This window comes from Oryctolagus cuniculus, chromosome 1 (assembly GCF_051225735.1).
Source record: "Oryctolagus cuniculus isolate XC-2025 breed Fujian yellow rabbit chromosome 1, ASM5122573v1, whole genome shotgun sequence".
Lineage (NCBI taxonomy): Eukaryota > Metazoa > Chordata > Mammalia > Lagomorpha > Leporidae > Oryctolagus > Oryctolagus cuniculus.
This window is the reverse complement of record NC_142867.1, coordinates 80,545,306-80,564,519: the sequence shown is the minus strand read 5'-3', so window position 1 is coordinate 80,564,519 and position 19,214 is coordinate 80,545,306. Positions and strand designations below refer to the sequence as shown.

Here is a 19,214-nt window from a genome sequence, read left to right as displayed (position 1 = left end):
TAATAACAAAGTTTTACTATTATGGGTGGGAAGACAAAGACATTGAGAAACAGTTCTTGTTAATTTCCTTAAATGTCTGCTTTCTATTGGAAAACAATTATTTATTCAACTTTTTTTTTTTTTTTTGACAGGCAGAGTGGACAGTGAGAGAGAGAGACAGAGAGAAAGGTCTTCCTTTGCCGTTGGTTCACCCTCCAATGGCCGCAGTGGCTGGCGCTCTGTGACCGGCGGCACCGCGCCGATCCGAAGGCAGGAGCCAGGTGCTTTTCCTGGTCTCCCATGGGGTGCAGGGCCCAAGCACTTGGGCCATCCTCCACTGCCTTCCCTGGCCACAGCAGAGAGCTGGCCTGGAAGAGGGGCAACCGGGACAGAATCCGGCACCCCGACAGGGACTAGAACCTGGTGTGTCAGCGCCGCAAGGCGGAGGATTAGCCTATTGAGCCGTGGCGCCGGCCTTATTCAACTATTTGTACCTATAATATGCCAGGAACTTTATACATATTTTGCTTAGGCTGGGAAGCTATTCTTACCATTTTAAATTTTACTTATTTTCAAATTTTATTTGAAAGGCAGGGAGAAGAGGGGTTGAGAGAAATAGAGAGAGAGAGAGAGAGAGAGGGAGGGAGAGAGGAGGGGGAGGATTTTTCATCCACTGGTTTTTTCCCCAAATGCCTGCAAACAGCTGAGGCTGGGCCGGCTTGAAATTAGGAGCCCATAATTCAATACAGTTTTTCCATGTGGGTAGCAGTGATCCAGGCTCTTGAACTATTACCTGCTGCCTCCTAGAATGCATTAGCTGGAATTGGGAGCAGCACTGGGGCTGGAACTCTGGCACTCTGCTATGGAATGCAGGGGTCCCAAGACGTGTCTTAACCATAATGCCAAATGATCACCCAATATTCCCCCATTTTATCTATGAGATGATAGGCTGAGGCAGCTGTACGACCTGTGCAAGTGCCTTTGGACGGTTGGTATCAGAGTGAGGATTTGAATCCAGTCCTTTATGAACACTTTGCTTTCCCCGTTTTTCTACACTGCCTACTGCCCCATCTCAGGTACTTATACCAATGGGTAATGTTACTCTTTGTTAGTTTTGTTAAATAGAAATATAATGCAAATCATGTGTAATTTAAGATTTCTTGACAGCACATAAACCAAAACCCCATGGTTTTAATATGTATTTATCCTAATATTTCCAAAGTATTATTATTTTGACATAGTCAATAAATAGCAATTATTGATATATTTATTTTTAAAGTATTTATTTAATTGAGAGGTAGAGAGACTGAGAAAGAAAGGCAGATATGCAGGGAGAGCTGCCATCTGCTGATTCATTCCCTAAATGCTTGCTGTGTCTAGGGCAAGGCTGGTAGCCAGAAACACAATCAGATTTTCCAAGGGAATGACAGAAACACAATTACTTGAGCCATCACCACAGGTTCCCACGGTCTGCAACAGCTAGAGGCTGAAGTCAGGAGCCAGAGCCAGGATTGAACACAGGTACTCCAATGTGGGATACAGTTATTTTAATCAAGGCTAGATGTTCTCATTAATGAAATGTTTTAAATTATATTTTCATAAATTGTTTGAAATATGTTAGGTATTGTATATGCTCATACATTCCAATTTAATCTTTTTATTTTTATCAGAAATACCTGAACTGTGTTTAGAGTTCATAAAATTTACAAAAGAAAATGTATGCGTAGCATACTTAAGTTGTTCTAAGCAAGCTTAAAGATTTTTCCAAGAACAAATGATAACTAGTTTTAAAATTTAAATTTAAATGAAAAAGATTAACAAATGTAAACATTCAGTTCATTGGTATCTACAGACACATTTCACACACTCAGTCTCTATTTGTGGCTAATGGCTACCATTTTGGAAAGTCCAAGTAAAGATACTGGGTAGGGTGGGGGAGGATGCACTCCTGTTTTTCTGACCATGTGCATTCATCATTTTGCTTTAAAGCAAACAATAAGTCAACCAACCAACCCAGTAAAAATGCATCATGAAGGATAGTAGTCTTGGTCCTCTCCTACAAAACAGGATTTGCTATCTGATGGGAAGTTATGGCTTTAATTTTTTGTGTGGAGACATAAAAATCTTCTGCTCATCTTCTGAGTTTTCTGATGGGGTGAGGAGCTAAGAGAATAAAGGAAAGAGTGCTTGATATTTAGAACTGGAATTTCCATTTTTTTATTTCTTGGTGACTATTCTGAGAGCAAAATTAGGTATCAAAAAATTACATGAGAACTGGCAGGGAAAATAAGGATTTGAATTGTTGGGAGATAAAATAATGTTGAGATTATTATGTTTTAGTAGGAGTTTCATCAAGATTATTGTTTTTCAGACTGGTGTGATCCACACTGGGAGGCAGCATGGTCACGGCTGGTTTATGCCTGAGTTAATGTACTAATCAGTTTGTGCTTCTCAGACATGTTTAATTAGGACATGCTGTGAGTTTTGGAATCTTAAAATTAGCTAAGGGGAGGGGGGAAGAAAGTCTATTGAGAGAAGCCAAAACAGAAAAATATAAACAAGTAAACAAACATTAAACTTCTGTACCCACACAGCAACCTTTAAATAAAGGACTTCATTGATTGCTTAAGATGAAATCAATATTTACTTTCAAGGAATAGGGAAAAATGTAGTTGATTTGTACTCTAACAGAAAATGCTAAAGTGCTCTGAGCAACCCTGAGAAATTTTGTTTTCTGTTTTTTTTTTTTTTAAATATACTGATAATTTAAAAAAAGCAGTTCTATGGAAGCCCTCATATTCATGTTCACCCATTTTTGAGATGAATTTTTGACATTTTAATAATCGTTAAATTTGAAGAAAAATGTATTATGGTACCAGATTCAGTGTGTCTTAGTTCTGTATCTTTTTTCCTCTCCAAACTAGCATATGTTTATAGACTATTCAGTTTCAAGCTGATTATTCTTATGGCACTATGGTGAGATTTTATTTTTTTTTGGCTTCTCACAAATACTCTTTTTATATATGTGGGATGGTCATAGACATTTGTAAGCTCTTACTGAGATACTTAAATTGTTTGCAAGAAAGTTGTGTGCATTCAAATTCTCCCTTACTTCCTAGTGAAAAACAGTGATGACTTTTCTTCGGTCAATCATTATCCTTTAGAAACATTAACTAATTTACCCTTTCAAGAGTCCCAAGAGTTATATCATAACATTTTGCAGAGACAGAAGTCTGATGTCATGTGAATTTCTTAAGATTGGCGATCTCTGGACAAATGGACCTAGGATTTTAGTCACTGTTTGTTTCATCGCTGGGCTGGGCAGCTTTGATTCTGCAGAGAAGGAATACATGCTTACTGTTGATATTAGAAGAGGCTTGATCATTAACTCTTTTATTGCTTAGATTCTAAAATCACTACCTCGAACTGCCCATGCGTGTAATGTGCTTTCAAGACAGGATATGTTTTTAGCAATATGTTATTTCTGTTGGTTTGTCTTTATTCTTAATATTATGTAATTTGGAAACATGTTATAATGAAATAAAATAAATGTGATGAAATTATAACATATGTTGAAACGTAATTTCTTTTCTTTTTTTTTTTTTTTTTTAAATTTATTTGAGAGGTAGACTTACAGACAGTGAGAGGGAGAGACAGAGAGAAAGGTCTTCCCACCGTTGGTTCACACCCCAGATGGTTGCAACGGCCGGAGCTGAGCCCATCTGAAGCTAGGAGCCAGGAGCTTCTTCTGGGTCTCCCACGTGGGTGCAGGGGCCCAAGGACTTGGCCATCTTCTGCTTTCCCAGGCCATAGTAGAGAGCTGGACTGGAAGAGGAGCTGCCAGGACTAGAACCAGTGCCCATATGGGATGCCTGCGCTTCAGGCCAGAGCTTTAACCCACTGCACCATAGTGCCAGCCCTGAAATGTAATTTCTTACTGTTAGTTAATTTAAGATTTCTTGGAAGCACATTAAAAAATAAAAAACAAACCCATGATATTAATTTTAAATATTTATTTAGCCTAGTATGTGCAAAGTATTATCATTTTGACATAGTCAATATTTAGCAATTATTGAGATATTTATTTATTTATTTTAGAGCTTTTATTTATTTATTTGAGAGGTAGAGTTACAGACAGTGAGAGGGAGAGACAGAGAGAAAGGTCTTCCTTCCATTGGTTCACTCCCTAATGGCTACAAGGGCTGGAGCTGAGCCGATCCGAAGCCAGGAGCCAGGAGCTTCTTCCTGGTCTCCCATGTGGGTGCAGGGGCCCAAGGACTTGGGCCATCTTTTACTGCTTTCCCAGGCCATAACAGAGAGCTGGATTGGAAGAGGAGTAGCTGGAACTAGAACTGGCGCCCATATGGGATGCCGGCGCCACAGGTGGAGGATTAACCCACTGTGCCACAGCGGCAGCCCCTATTGAGATATTTATTTTTAAAATATTTATTTCTTTGAGAGGTAGAGAGAAGGAAAGACAGAGAGATAGAGAAAGCTGCTATTTGCTGATTCATTCCCCAAAGACCTGCAGTGTCTAGGGCAAGTCTGGGGAGCCGGAAACACAATCCAAATTTTCCAAGTGAGTGATAGGAACTCAATTATTTGAGCCATCACCACAGGTTCCCAGGGTCTGCATTAGCAGGAGGCTGGAGTTAGGAGCCAGCCAACTCGTGAAATGAGTTATATTTCTTTGATGAAGTCACATTATATTTTTTATTTACAATTGATAGCAATTCATAGATTTTTAGATGTGGAAGGGAACTTTGATATCTTTGCTTAGATTTCTTATTTTCCAAAACAGAAAAATGAGGTTTTATTATGCATCTACTTAAAATAGTTAGTGATTCATAGCTTTTTAGATTTGGAAGGCAGCTTGATATTTTCACTTTGATTTCTTTCTTGATTTCCAAAATACAGAAATGAGGTTGAAATGATTTACTCACCATCACCTACTGAATTAGTGCTTTGCCACGATTTGCGACTGTATTGATCCTCTCAGTTCAGTATTAGACTGCTGTAATGAACAGCTGTGTGGACATGTAGAAGAAACGTTAACCCTTACACTGTAGGAACCACTAGCTTTTCATTTGTGGTAGAATGATATTTTAAAATATCTAGCAATTTATGAAATGAAGGAAAAATACTGATTTTTCCTCAAGTTAAAATATATTTCAGTATTATAATTGTTTAGACTTGTCTCAAATAATTTGTTAAGGAATCATAAGACTTACTTTTATAATAAATTATTTCTCTTTCTACAATATTTACCAGAATTCTAGAGCTCAGTACTTAATGTCTTTGTTACATGTGACTATATGATGATATTTTATTAGTAACATTCAAAACCATATAGAATTTAAGTTGGAATGAATCTCATATTTTCAAATCTGCTTCCTGAAATTTGTTATGAATAATATTAATAATGTCAGTGACAGATTATATTCAGTGAGAAATGGCTAAGTTCTCGACTTTAAGAGCTATGCACTGTGCTATATTATAGGGGGTATTATATGTGGGTATATGTTTCTTTTTTAAAAAAGATTTATTTGAAAGAGTTATAAGGAGAGAGAGAAACAGAGAGAGAGAGAGAGAGAGAGAGAGAGAGAGAGACAGAGAGATATTCCGTCCGTTGGCTCACTCCCCAATTGGCCGCAACGGCCAGAGCTGAGCCGATCCGAAGCCAGGAGCCATGAGCTTCTTCTGCGTCTCCCACGTGGGTGCATCTTCTGCTTTCCCAGGCCACAGCAGAGAGCTGGATTGGAAGTGGAGCAGCTGGGACTTGAACAGGTGCCCACATGGGATGCTGGCACTGCAGGCAGCAGCTTTACCTGTTACACCACAGTGCCGGCCCCACCGGTATATGTTTTCACACCCCCTGGGTTAAAATATTGGGACATCTTTGCTTCATTCTTTGAGGATATTATTGTAGACTTTATAATAACATGTCCAGATGTCTTAGAAAATACCATTATCTATTTGGAACAATAAACAATGAGATCATTGGATATTCTGTATCCTTGAAAATGAATGAGAGCTGTGAATTGATTACTTTATCGTTTCATCCATCCTGTAGAATAGACATTTTTAATGTTTTTGCTTTGCAGCTGAGAAACTATATTAGAGAGGTTCTGTAGCTTACTAGTGAGCAACAGAAGCAGGACTCACCATGCCTAAAAATTCTGGTTGCAGAACATGTATTCTTTTATTTTATTATGATTTTTATAAAAATTAATTGAAAATTGCATTATATATGTGTGTATGTACATATGTATGCATGTGGGTATGTATACACACACTTATATTTATCACATGCAACCTGCTGTTTTGAAATATGTATATATTGTGGAATAGCTAAATTGAGGTAATTTGTATATGCATTATCTCGTATACTTATGTTTTCTGGTAAGAATACTTAAAATCTACCCCAGCAATCTTCAAAAATATGACATAGTGTTATTAACTATATTCATCATGTTATACAATAGATCTTTGGGGCTTATTCCTCTTACCAACTGAAATTACATATCCTTTGGGGTACATTCTCCAGTTCCTACCTGTTTCACCCCCAGTCCCTGATAACTACTTGTCTACTTTGTTAGATTCTAACTGCAAATGAGATCATGTGGTATTTACCTCTTTGTGTCCAGTATATTTCACTGAGCATGATGTCCTTCAGGTTCATTTGTATTGTTGCAAATGACAAGATTTCCTTCTTTTTTCAAGGTAGAATAGTATTCCATTATGCATGTATACTTTTTTTTTTTTTCATCAACTCATCCACTGGGAAACATTTTATTCTGAGCTGTTGTGTTCTTATGCTTCTATGCCACATTGATATAAGATTGAAATATTAAATGGCCATTTTGGTGGATCAAAACCAATTAAATATCAGTCATACATTGATTGCTTTTATGCATTGTATCAGACACAGTTCTTGAATCATTTATAATCTCATTTAATCCTTGTACTTAATTTAATCCTTCCAAGTACCTTGGAAGACAACAATGATCACCTTTTACAGAATTAAGAAACTGAGATTCTGAGTGGTTAGGTAACTTTTCCCAGATCATACAACGATCAGTGGAAAAACCCAGTTTGAGTCCACATCTGTGTGGCGATGAAAACCATGCTTAAAATCATTTTATGAGGTTCTGAGGCACATAGTGGTAGAACCTGAAATCTTTTACTCTTATTTGAAGTTCTCACTCATCATATAAAAATAGCTCTAAATAAGACTGCATGTGTTTTTTTGTCTCCATCAGTATGTTTTCTAGCTATTAATAAGTATTTGATCTAAGGTAAACCTATGAATATAGTAGAGGGATTATTCTTCAAGGTGAGGCAGATTTAGAATATGCTTTATCTTAACTGATGCTATTGTATTAGTTTACTAGTGTGTCTTGAAGAAAAGAAGAATTTGTTTCCTCAACAGTTCTGTAGGCTAGAAATCCATCAAGTTTTTAGCAGGATTGGTTTCTTCTTAGGCCTTTCTCTTGGCTTGTAGGTGGCTCCCTTTTTCCAGTGTATGTACCTGATCTTTTGTGTGTGTGTATGTGTGTGTGTGTGTGTGTGTATCCTAATCTCTTCCTGTTCCAAGGGTAATAATCATAATGGATTGGGCCCACTCCAAAGACTTCAGTTGACTTTACTTATTTCTTTAAAGACTATTTCCAAATGCAGCCACATTTTCATGCATTCTGCATTAGAACTTCAATATACAAATTTGAATTTGATGTGGGGAGGAATCCAACCTCTAATACCTACATCTTTTTTCATCTTTCTCTGGAAACAAAGTATGAGTTTTGAGGAATTAGTCTGAGATTAATGAATTTCTTTTCTCCTTCATGCTGGGAGCCCAGCTGAACACAAGCATTTCCCAATGGCATTGCATAAGAGCCCTTCCCAGGCCCATTTATGAAGGTGTTGTGATGTTCCAGCTAAGAGTTGTTTGTAGAACTTCAGTCTTTGCCCCACCCTACACTATTTTGAACATTGCCCATGAACCCCGATTTACTCCCTCCATGACCTCAGAGAAGAAAATCAGAAAAATTAGCATCCCACAGGGAGAAGTATCAGTATTTCATTTTGATTGTTTGGATCTTGGCATATGAGTATGACTTCACGGAAGTGACTCCCAGAGGAAGAACCTAGTGAATGTTGAGGAGCTATTTTACCTTACACAGTGCTGAGGCTAGTAAGAGTAGTCTCAGTCATAGTCGTATTCCTTATGCATGTTTTCTCCCGGGGAGCATTCACTATAGAGGGAGAGTAGACTACAGAACTGTGGAATGCTGTAAGGACCTTAGTCTAGTCTGTTTACCTCATTTGATTGACAAACTACTGTATTTAGATGCCTTCTTTAAGACTCAATGTGATGTTGAGTGTGTGTAGTAGAACTTCATACTCCTTGTCATTATTTCTTCATGCCCATAATGCTGAGCATTGCATTTATCATAAAATCTGATTTTAAAATGACCTTGGTAATTCTGAGGAAGAAAACAAATCATAACTTATTATTTGGAAATTCATGGACTTTGGAGTTATAGGGATATGAATCTGAATTGTAGCTTAAGCATTTCTCTCCCTTTATGATTTTGGCAAAATAGTTATCTAAGTTTGACCAATATAAAAAATAGGGCTTAAGCCTCACTCTTAGGTTGTGGGGATTACATGAGAAAATGCAGATGAAATGCTTAGCATTTGGTACATAGGTAGTTAGTAAGTTGTAACTACTAATATAAATATATGTTGGCATTCGGTATTAATACTATGAATAGTACTAAATAGTAATGTTATAAATTATTTGTGCTTTCAAGTATGAATATTAAAAGTAATTTGGAAACATGAAAATTGTAGGAATTTGTAGAGCACAGGACAGATGACATCTAGGTCTGGGAGATTTATCTTTTGTTTTGTTATTACAGTGTTCACTGAGTGCCTAATATTATCCACATACTTGGTGAGGAGAGTGTATGTTTGCTGGTTCAGTTGGAACATTCCAGTTTCAGTACTTTGGTTGAACTCTGGCTGCCTCTCTGGTCTTTCTTCAGGAAGGAAGGCTATGTGTTGCTATTTGTCACTGGTGCAAAGTTTGTATCAGCTTGGCTGTACTTGTTGGGTGGAACTTCAGTTAGAAGTAAAACACATTTCACCCAAAATAGCATTAATTAATACTTTTTTGATCATCACTGAAGCTTGGAATTTTCAACAGGTAAATAAGAAAATATTACCTATCGCTTGAGATTATTGTGAATCAAAATTACTACTACTACTACTACTACTACTACTACTACTACTACTATCATTGTTACCTACTCATCGACCTGACATAGTACTAAGTTCCTTAATAGATTCTATGTCAGAGTCCTCACTATTCAACAAGATAGTTTCCATTCTTGACAGGAAGGTGAAGCATGGAATTTCTAATTAATTTGCCCATTATTTAAAGTATGTAGCATGAAGCCCCTGCATAAGAGGATCTTTTAGATATCAGTTTTCTTCTTTCCTTTCCTGTATTCTCATCCATCACAGCTTTAGGCAATAATTTACCTTACTACTTTATAACCCAGAAAAACATGATGTAAGCATCCTAACTTCTAAATGTTGTGCTAAGGATTGTGATTTAATAGATAAGGAAGTACTTTGAAGAACTGAAAACACAACAGATGTTAAGGATGGCTCTTATGTGCTGCTTCTGTCTGCTGTCATTCCATCTACCTTTTAAGACTTCATCCATGGGCCGTTGCCGTGGCTCACGTGGTTAATCCTCTGCCTGCGGCACCGGCATCCCATATGGGCGCTGGATTCTGTCCCAGTTGCCCCTCTTCCAGGCCAGCTCTCTGCTGTGGCCCAGGAGGGCAGTGGAGGATGGCCCAAGTGCTTGGGCCCCTGCACCCGCATGGGCGACCAGGAAGAAGCACCTGGCTCCTGGCTTTGGATCTGCACAGCGCTGGCTGTAGCGGCTATTTGGACAGTGTACCAGTGGAAAGAAGACCTTTCTCTCTGTCTGTCTCTCTCACTGTCTATATCTCTACCTGTCAAATAAAAAAAAACTTCATCCATGGCACCATTACATAGCTCCCCTGCAAGTCATAAGGAAAGTTTGAAGAAAGCAATGAAAGGTTGTTTTGTGAAAAAAAAAAAAAAAGTGACATTCATACCTAATATCCAACATGATTTATATTTGTGGTGTTGGTTACTGAAGTGGGATCCTGAAGGTCTGTGACATGTTGTATTGAATGTTGACCTTAGTGTATAAGAGTAAATTACCTAGGTAGGAAGTACCCACCTCCTTGAGTCTACCTCACTTCTGTGTATCACATCCATTGCAGCTTTGTGATGTGATAAAACTTATATGTGTGGAAAAGTATTTTGTGAAAAGCTGTGGCTTTTTTATTTCACTTCTGGCAATGGAACTGAAAGAAAAAGTTGATAGATAAGGAAAAGGTTAACTTTGTTGGATTCAAGTGGTTTGTGTAAATTTTTAGAAATTAGAAAATTGAATTTGACAGTTGCTCCTATGGATCAGTAAGTGGATCCAATATATGACTGTATGGGAAAAATTGCATTTCATGGTTTTAATAAATTTGGAAACTGTTAGAGTTCTGGTACAGTTTAAGGAAAGAAGATATCAGTGACATATTCTATGTGAAAGAATTTTATGTATCTGAGGTTAAAAAAAGAGGGGTACAAAGAGAGTAAGAGATATTTAAAAATAATCTATTGTGAATGCCTTTTTTTTAAAAAAAAGATTTATTTATTTATTTGAAAGTCAGAGAAGGAGAGACAGAGAGGGAGAGAGAGAGAGAGGTCTTCCATCTGCTGGTTTACTCCCCAGTTGGCTGCAATGGCTGGAGCTGCACCCATCCGAAGCCAGGAGCCAGAGCTTCTTCCCGGTCACCCACATGGCTGTAGGGGCCCAAGGACTTGGGCCATCCTCTACTGCCTTCGCAGGCCATACCAGAAAGCTAGATGGGAAGTGGAGCAGCCGGGTCTTGAACTGGCGTCCATATGGGATGCCGGTGCTGCAGGTGGCGGCTTTACCCACTACACCACAGCACTGGCCCCTGTGAATGCCTTTTAATTATGTTCTTTATGATAGGATTCTCAAATGCTTATTTTAAATGGAAAGTGATCTCATTTTTAAAAATATTTATTTATTTATTTATTTGATAGGCATAGTTACAGAGAGGGAGAGATCTTCCATCTGCTGGCTCACTTCCCAAATGGCCATGATGGCTGGAGCTGGGCTGGTCCAAAGCCAGGAGCCAGGAACTTCTTCCAGGTCTCCCACATGGGTGCAGGGGCCTGGGGACTTGGGCCATTTTCTGCTGCTTTCCTAGGTGCATTAGCAGGGAGCTGGATAGAAAGTGGAGCAGCTGAGACTCAAAACAGCACCCATATAGGATGTTGGTACTGCAAGCAGCGGCTTTACCAGCTACGCTACTGTGCCAGCCCCAGTGTTTCTCTCTCTTTCTTTTTTTTAAAGGTAGAGTTACAGACAGTGAGAGAGAGACAGAGAAAAAAGTCTTCCTTCCATTGGTTCACTCTCCAAATGGCCGCAACGGCCAGAGCTGTGCCGATCCGAAGCTAGGAGCCAGGTGCTTCTTCCTGGTCTCCCATGTGGGTGCAGGTGCCCAAGCACCTGGGCCATCTTCTGCTGCTATCCCAGGCCACAGCAGAGAGCTGGACTGGAAGAGGAGCAACCGGGACTAGAACTGGCGTCCATATGGGATGCCAGTGCTGCTGGTGGAGGATTAACCTAGTGCGCCACGGTACCCCCCCCCCCCCCTTCCAGTGATCTCTTTTATTGTAATAGCTAGGTTCATTGGAGGGATCTGGAATGTCAATAATCCAAGCAAGTTTGTTTTTTCCTCCCATGCTATACTTGTGGTCTCTTTATTAACTTCCTTTTTTTCCACATTATGCTTTTCCTTATATGTTTTTCCTGTAAGTGAATTCCTTGTTGCCTTATTTCATATAGGAACTTGGATTTCAAGATAGATGAAGGTGTCCAAGGAATAGAGTTGTGGAACAGGAAAACAGTAAGCACTGATGAAAATACCAAAGATATAGCGTGATTTGAGTGCCTTTACCTCTCATTATTTTCCTTAGCTGAGTTACTTTTTTTAATTTAAATTAAAAAATTAAGATAAAGAGATGGATTTTATGTATTTCATAGATTCAATACTAAGAAAATAACCTACTTTTCTCCCTCCCTCCCTCAATGCCCTCTCCTTCCTTTTTTTCTTTTAATTTTTCCTTTAATTTCCTTTAAATTTTGCAATAAAAAATTAAACTCTCAATTTATTTTATAATCACAGGCATAAGGCACCACTAACCATAATGTTCCACAAGTAAAAAGTAGAAAGACCACTGTTCCACAGAAATATAGACAAGGGCTATAAACAGTAATCAAATAATTTACTTTGGTCCTTTAAGCTTTGTTAATTCCTTGCTTTGAAAAGCATGAGCCCCAAACTGCACTTGTACAGTTTATTGGGTTAGGCAATCAGAAAGTGAAGAGTATGTTTTTCTTTTTCTTTTTTTTCCCTCTGCTCTTCAGAATATCCAAAGGAAAACTGAGAAAATATCATCAGTAGTCTATATTAATGGAGTTCAACTGGAAAACAGTGACTCATATTAAACCACAAAAATGTAGAGTTTCAACATGAATGTTCTCCCTCTACTTAAGAAATGGCATTTATTGTTGGGCATTGTCTGTCTGTGTTCTGTTTGTTACATTTCAGGGAATTTTTCTGTGGTGCTGGGATTGACATGGACTGTGCAGAACCTATCACATATATTTTGGATTTTGCAGTTTTTCAAATGAAAGAAAGCATGAGACTAATGAAAATCTTGGAAGTGTTTAGTTTGCTAATTCATATGAATCCACAAGGTTTCCATCATTTTGGTTTGCTTGAATAAAATTGGTCTTAGACTTGTTTTGGTTTTAAATCTTGAATATATCATGGTTAAAGAGGAAAATGCATTTGTTAAACTCTTAGATTTTATTTTATTTTATTTTATTTATTTTACAGATAGAGTTAGACAGTGGGAGAGAGAGAGAGACAGAGAGAAAGGTCTTCCTTCTGTTGGTTCACTCCCCAAATGTCTGCCATGGCCGGTGCTGCGCCGATCTGAAGCCAGGAGCCAGGTGCTTCTTCCTGGTCGCCCATGCGGGTGCAGGGCCCAAGCACTTGGGCCATCCTCCACTGCCCTCCTGGGCCACAGCAGAGAGCTGGACTGGAAGAGGAGCAACCAGGACTAGAACCCGGCACCCATATGGGATGCCGGTGTGGCAGGCGGATTATTAGCCAAGTGAGCCACAGTGCCGGCCTCTAAACTCATAGATTTTATATAAATGGAATTTAATTTGTTAAAGTCCTTTGTGACATTCATTGGGTTTCTTGTTCAGATCTATTGTCTACTATTGCCTTTGCCTGAGCATGGAATGACTATTAGCTAAAATTTCAAATATAGTAAAAGCTGTGAAAATTCTGAAATACCAAGGAAGTGTTTATTGAGTTTATTCAGTTTATTGTGATAAACTGTGATAGATGTGATAAAAAGAACACAGGTGGGGAAGGTGGGGACCAGTGCTATGGTGCAGTAGGTTAATCCTCCACCTGCAGTGCCAGCATCCCATATGGGCACTGGTTCTAGTCTCAGTTGCTCCTCTTCCAATCCAGCTCTCTGCTATGGCCTGGGAAACAGTGGAAGATGACACAATCACTTGGGCCCTTGGACCCACGTGGGAGACCTGGAGGAAGCTCCTGGCTCTTGGCTTTGGATCAGCCCCGCTCCAGCCCTTGTAACCATTTGGGGAGGGAAGCACTGGATGGAAGACCTTTCTCTCTGTCTCTACCTCTCACTGTCTGTAACTCTGCCTCTCAAATAAATAAATAAAATCTTTTTAAAAAAAAAAAAAAAACACAGATGTTGTAGACATACTGATCTAAGTTGAAATCTTGACTTTATCTCTTGACAAATGTACGTTTAGGTAATTTTAAATTGAGAATTGTAGTGTTAAATTGATAACAAATTTTATGGGCCAGCGCTATGGCTCACTTGGCGAATCCTCCGCCCATGGCGCCAGAATCCCATATAGGCCCTGGGTTCTAGTCCCGGTTGCTCCTCTTCCAGTCCAGCTCTCTACTGTGGCCTGGGAAGGCAGTGGAGGATGGCCCAGGTGCTTGGGCGCCTGTACCCCCGTGGGCGACCAGGAAGAAGCACCTGGCTCCTGGCTTCGGATCGGCGTAGCTCCGGCCGTAGTGGCCATTTGGGGAGTGAACCAACGGAAGGAAGACCTTTCTCTCTGTCTCTCCCTCTCATTGTCTGTAACTCCACCTGTCAAATAAATAAAAAATCTTTAAAAAAATTGATAATAAATTTTAGTATTGAAAAACTTGACTTAAAATGGATATTTAATTTAACCTATGGTTAACTTGACATGATTTAACCTAATGTCTCTCTTACAAGATGTTTTTTGGGGGAAGAATGGAAAGATGTGTAAGTATATCAAGTATAAGACCCTCAAAAAGTGTTAATTTCCTTCTCTCTAATGGCAACTTATAGTAAACAAATTCATGACAGAATTGATTCTTTTTTTTAAAAAGATTTTATTTATTTATTTGAAAGTCAGAGTTACAGAGAGAGAGAGGAAGAGAGAGACCTTCCATCCACTGGTTCATTCCCCAGATGGCTACAATGGCCATCTGTATGGGGTCACGCCGAAGCCTGGAATCAGGAGCTTCTTCAAGGTCTCCCACATTGGTGGCAGGGGCCTAAGCACTTTGGCCATCTTTCATTGCTTTTCCTACACCATTAGAAGGCAGTTGGTTCAGAAGTGGAGCAGCTGGGACACAAACCAGAGCCCATGTGGGATACGGTGACTTTACAATGCTGTCCCTGATTCATTTCCTTCAGGAAACATCTTTGGAATTGAGAATGTTTTGAAGTTGAAATCAGCTTGAAATTCTTGCTAATGAATATAAACATTTCTAAGAAATGTTATCTAATTTAGTGCAAAGTATGAATTCTGAAGTGTTTTGAAAAGATATTTTGCAAGTGTCAGTATATTTTTTTATTTTCTTTATTATAATTCCCAAAATACTTAAGGTCACAGTTAATTGCCTTTCAGTTGGTAGTGGTTTCCAAATTTTAGATTCAAATTTCTTGATCTTTTTTCAGATTTCCTGTCAAACAACTGATAGATTGAGGTACACATGAAGTGGTCTCATGTTAAGGGACATTAGCAGCGAATTCCGTCAGTAAAACAAAGCATTAAAAATATATTTTTGAGGTCAGAGTAATGAATTAACCATACATCTCAGTTCCTAGCACACTATGTTCATGGGTTTATGAAAGTCCCCTTTTTACTCACTTTGTCATTCCTTCATTTAATTTCTTCTCATTTTCCAGTCCCATTGTTTTCCCTATAATAACATACTTTCTGTTGTGCTTGGTATTTGTCCTTTTATTAGTTTTTTGTGTATATGCTTCTTTTTAACTCACAAAAGTGATGTGTGCCATAGGATTCATTCAGTTTCTTAGTTTTTTTCATATGGTATTATGTGTTCAGAGTTTACCCATGTGGCTATCTGCTTCTTTGGTTCTTGCTTTTAACTATTACATAGTATTCTGTCATTTGTATCAATCACCTTTTATTTATCCCTTCTCCTGGACATAAGTATTTGTATAACATTAATTTATTGCTATTTTAAATAGAATTATGAACATAAAAGATTCATACTATAATGTTATAATGTTTATTGATTTTATAATTTAAAGATTTTTCTTGCTAGGGAAACAAAATATGGGATTTTTGTATTTACTTGTTATAACAATTGGATATAGTCAGATTAAGATGAAAGTAGTGATGATGTCAAAACATAGAACAATTCTAAAAATCAGTAAGACACTTGATTGATATAATGCTAGTAGTGAGAAATCTGTGCACTGAATGAATTAGAGTGAATGTATTTGGTATTTTAAATATGATTTAATTTCCTCATATCTTTCTTGTGTTTTACAAATAGCATTCATTAACCATTTAAATTTTTTAAATGCCGCATAAACAGTTACAGTAAGAAATCAACAACAGTGACAAATACAATATCAAATCTGGAAAAGTTAAGTACTGGAGAAAGAACATTAAAAAGATATGTGCATAGAATTGAATGGATTTTTTAAAAAGATAAGTAAACAAAGAAACGTCAGAGCAACAAGTCACCTTGACTTTCTGGATGACAAAGTGTAGTAGGTTACTCGCATTAACCCAAAAGGCAAATCAAAGATTAGGAGGATTGCGAGATAGACTATGGGTGCAGGTGCTTTGTTGTTTGCATGGCAGAATATTAAAGTTTTGTTTATTAATGTCTTAATATAGGTTTAAATAGTTGGTTTACTGAAGTTGTTTGCTGAAAGTCTTTACAGCACATGAAGTAAACAATACATAAGAGATATGATATGGTAACTATCACAAGGAAACGCAAGTTGGATGATGTTTAATGTTTGGACTCCCTTGATTATGAGCTGGGTTAAGATACCAGTAAGTTTTGTCTTTATGACCTCGCATTACCTCAGTGGTGCTTCCTCCCATCACCTGGGACCTATATTGTTATTACTCATAATAAGTTCCCTGTTTGCTTCCCATCCTGTCCCATCCCATCCCAATCTTACTGAATCCGGTGATTTCAATTAATATGTTCTCATTTCTCAAAAAATATAGAATAAGAGGGATTAGCAGCTTAATATCTGTTTGCTGAGAGATTTCACCCTAAGTCATTAAAAATTTGCAACATCAGGGTGGGCATTTTGTACAGATGTTAAGGTATCTCTTGAGAGACATCTGGATCCCATATTGAAGTGCCTGGGTGCAGGTCCCAGTTCTGCTTCGAATTTCAGGTTCCTGTTAATGTACACCCTGAGAGGTAGCAAATGATAGCTCAAGTACTTGGGTAACTAGTATCTAGGTGATACCTAGGTGATACCTAGGTGGAAGACTTGGATTGCGTTCTGGGCTCCTGGCTTCAGTTTGGCCTGGCTCTAACAGTTGTGGACGTTTCAGAAATAAACTAGCAGAAAGATGGTTTCTCTTACCGTCTGTCTGCCTCTGTCTCTCTGCCTTTCAAACTATAAATAAATAAGTAAACAAACAAAACATTAAAAAAGATTTTCAAGGTAATTAAAACAATTTATCATGTATTTTGCAGTATAGAAAATTAAGCATGCCATTATGGAAATAAAAGGAAAAAAGCTCAACAGTAGAAATGGAAAATTACTTCATATTATCAACATTTAAACATAATACACTTCCTTAAATTGTGTAACACTATTCCCACTTTATGTTCTAAAGGCTGTAACTTTTTAATGATGTTTTCTTATTTGTTATTTGTTAAGTCACTTTTTTTTTTTTTTTTTTTTTTTTTGACAGGCAGAGTGGACAGTGAGAGAGAGAGACAGAGAGAGAAAGGTCTTCCTTTGCCGTTGGTTCACCCTCCAGTGGCCGCCGCTGCAGCCGGCGCACCGCGCTGATCCGATGGCAGGAGCCAGGAGCCAGGTGCTTTTTCCTGGTCTCCCATGGGGTGCAGGGCCCAAGCACCTGGGCCATCCTCCACTGCACTCCCTGGCCATAGCAGAGAGCTGGCCTGGAAGAGGGGCAACCGGGACAGAATCCGGCGCCCCGACCGGGACTAGAACCCGGTGTGCCGGCGCCGCAAGGTGGAGGATTAGCCTATTGAGCCACGGCGCCGGCCAAGTCACTTTTATATTTCTTATAGAAAATGTAAAATAAAAAATATTCATTATATAACAACACTTACACTTAACCACTATTAACATTTTGAGTTTTTTCCTAAATTTAAGATTTTTTTAAAGGTTTATTTATTTATTTGAGAAGCAGAGTTATAGAGAGACAGAGAGGAGAGACACAGGGAGAGATCACCTGGGCTGGCCCAGGCCGAAGCCAGGAGCCAGAGCTTCTTCTGGACTTGGGCAATCCTCTGCTGCTTTCCCGGGTGCATTAACAGGGAGCTGGATTGGAAGTGGAGCAGCCAGGACTTGAAATGGCTTACATATGGAATGCCAGTGCTGCAGGCCCTGGCTTTTACCTGCTGAGCCACAGTACTGGCCCCAAGTTTTTTCATTTTTTTTAAAACTTTTATTTAGTAAATATAAATTTCCAAAGTACAGTTTATGGATTATAATGGCCCCTCCCCCCATAACTTCCCTCCCACCCATTTTTTTAAATAACAATGCAGTCATTCCGGATAGAGTTTTGCATCCTCTTTTTAAAATGTGACATTATGAGAGGTTTTTTTAAGAGATGTATAATTTGGGACATGCTCAAGCTGACTTGCCCCAAATGGTAGAGTTAAAAACATACCAGGGGATTCCAATTCAATCCCATCAAGGTGGCATGTACCAATGCCATCTCACTACTCCAAGTGATCAATTTCAGTTCACAATTGATCATAATGAAAGGACTAAGAGCCAAAGGGAGCACATAAACAAGTCTAGTACCTGCTAACACTAACCGATAGAATAAATAAAGGGGAGAGTGATCCAACATGGGAAGTGAGATACTCAGCAGACTCATAGAATGGCAGATGTCCTAAATAGCACTCTGGCCTCAGAATCAGCCCTAAAGGCATTTGGATCTGGCTGAAAAGCCCATGAGAGTATTTCAGGCATGGAAAGCCAAGACACTCGGGCAAAAGATCTCAGCGAGTGAGATCCCAGTGGAAAGAACAGGTCTTCAAAGAAGGAGGTACCTTTCTCTGAAGGGAGGAGAGAACCTCCACTTTGACTATGACCTTGTCTAAACAAGATAAGAATCGGAGAACTCAGAGGGCTTCCATAGCCTTGGAAACTCATGACCGGAGCATAGGGAGATTACTGATGCCATAGACAGGAGTGTCAATTGGTAAAGTCAACAACAGGAGTCACTGTGCACTTACTCCTCATGTAGGATCTCTGTCCTTAATGAGCTGTGTATTGAGATTTAATGCTATAACGAGTACTCAAACAATATATTTCACTTTGTGTTTCTATGGGGGTGCAAACTGTTGAAATCTTTACTTAATGTATACTAAACTGATCCTCTGTAAAAAAAAAAAAAAAAAAGAAAGAAATTATCAACTCCCAACTTGACTCTCACTGGGATTAAACATGACAATAGGTCTGATCTGATTTCATCATCATTTGAAAAAAAATCATCTATTATTTTTCAC

At 38.6% G+C, this 19,214-nt stretch overlaps 1 protein-coding gene across 5 annotated transcripts in view; it reads left to right on the top strand.

The window, feature by feature from the left end:
* Nucleotides 1-19,214, top strand: part of NOX4 (NADPH oxidase 4) — a 208,546-nt gene that overhangs the window by 19,672 nt on the left and 169,660 nt on the right. The window lies entirely within an intron of this gene.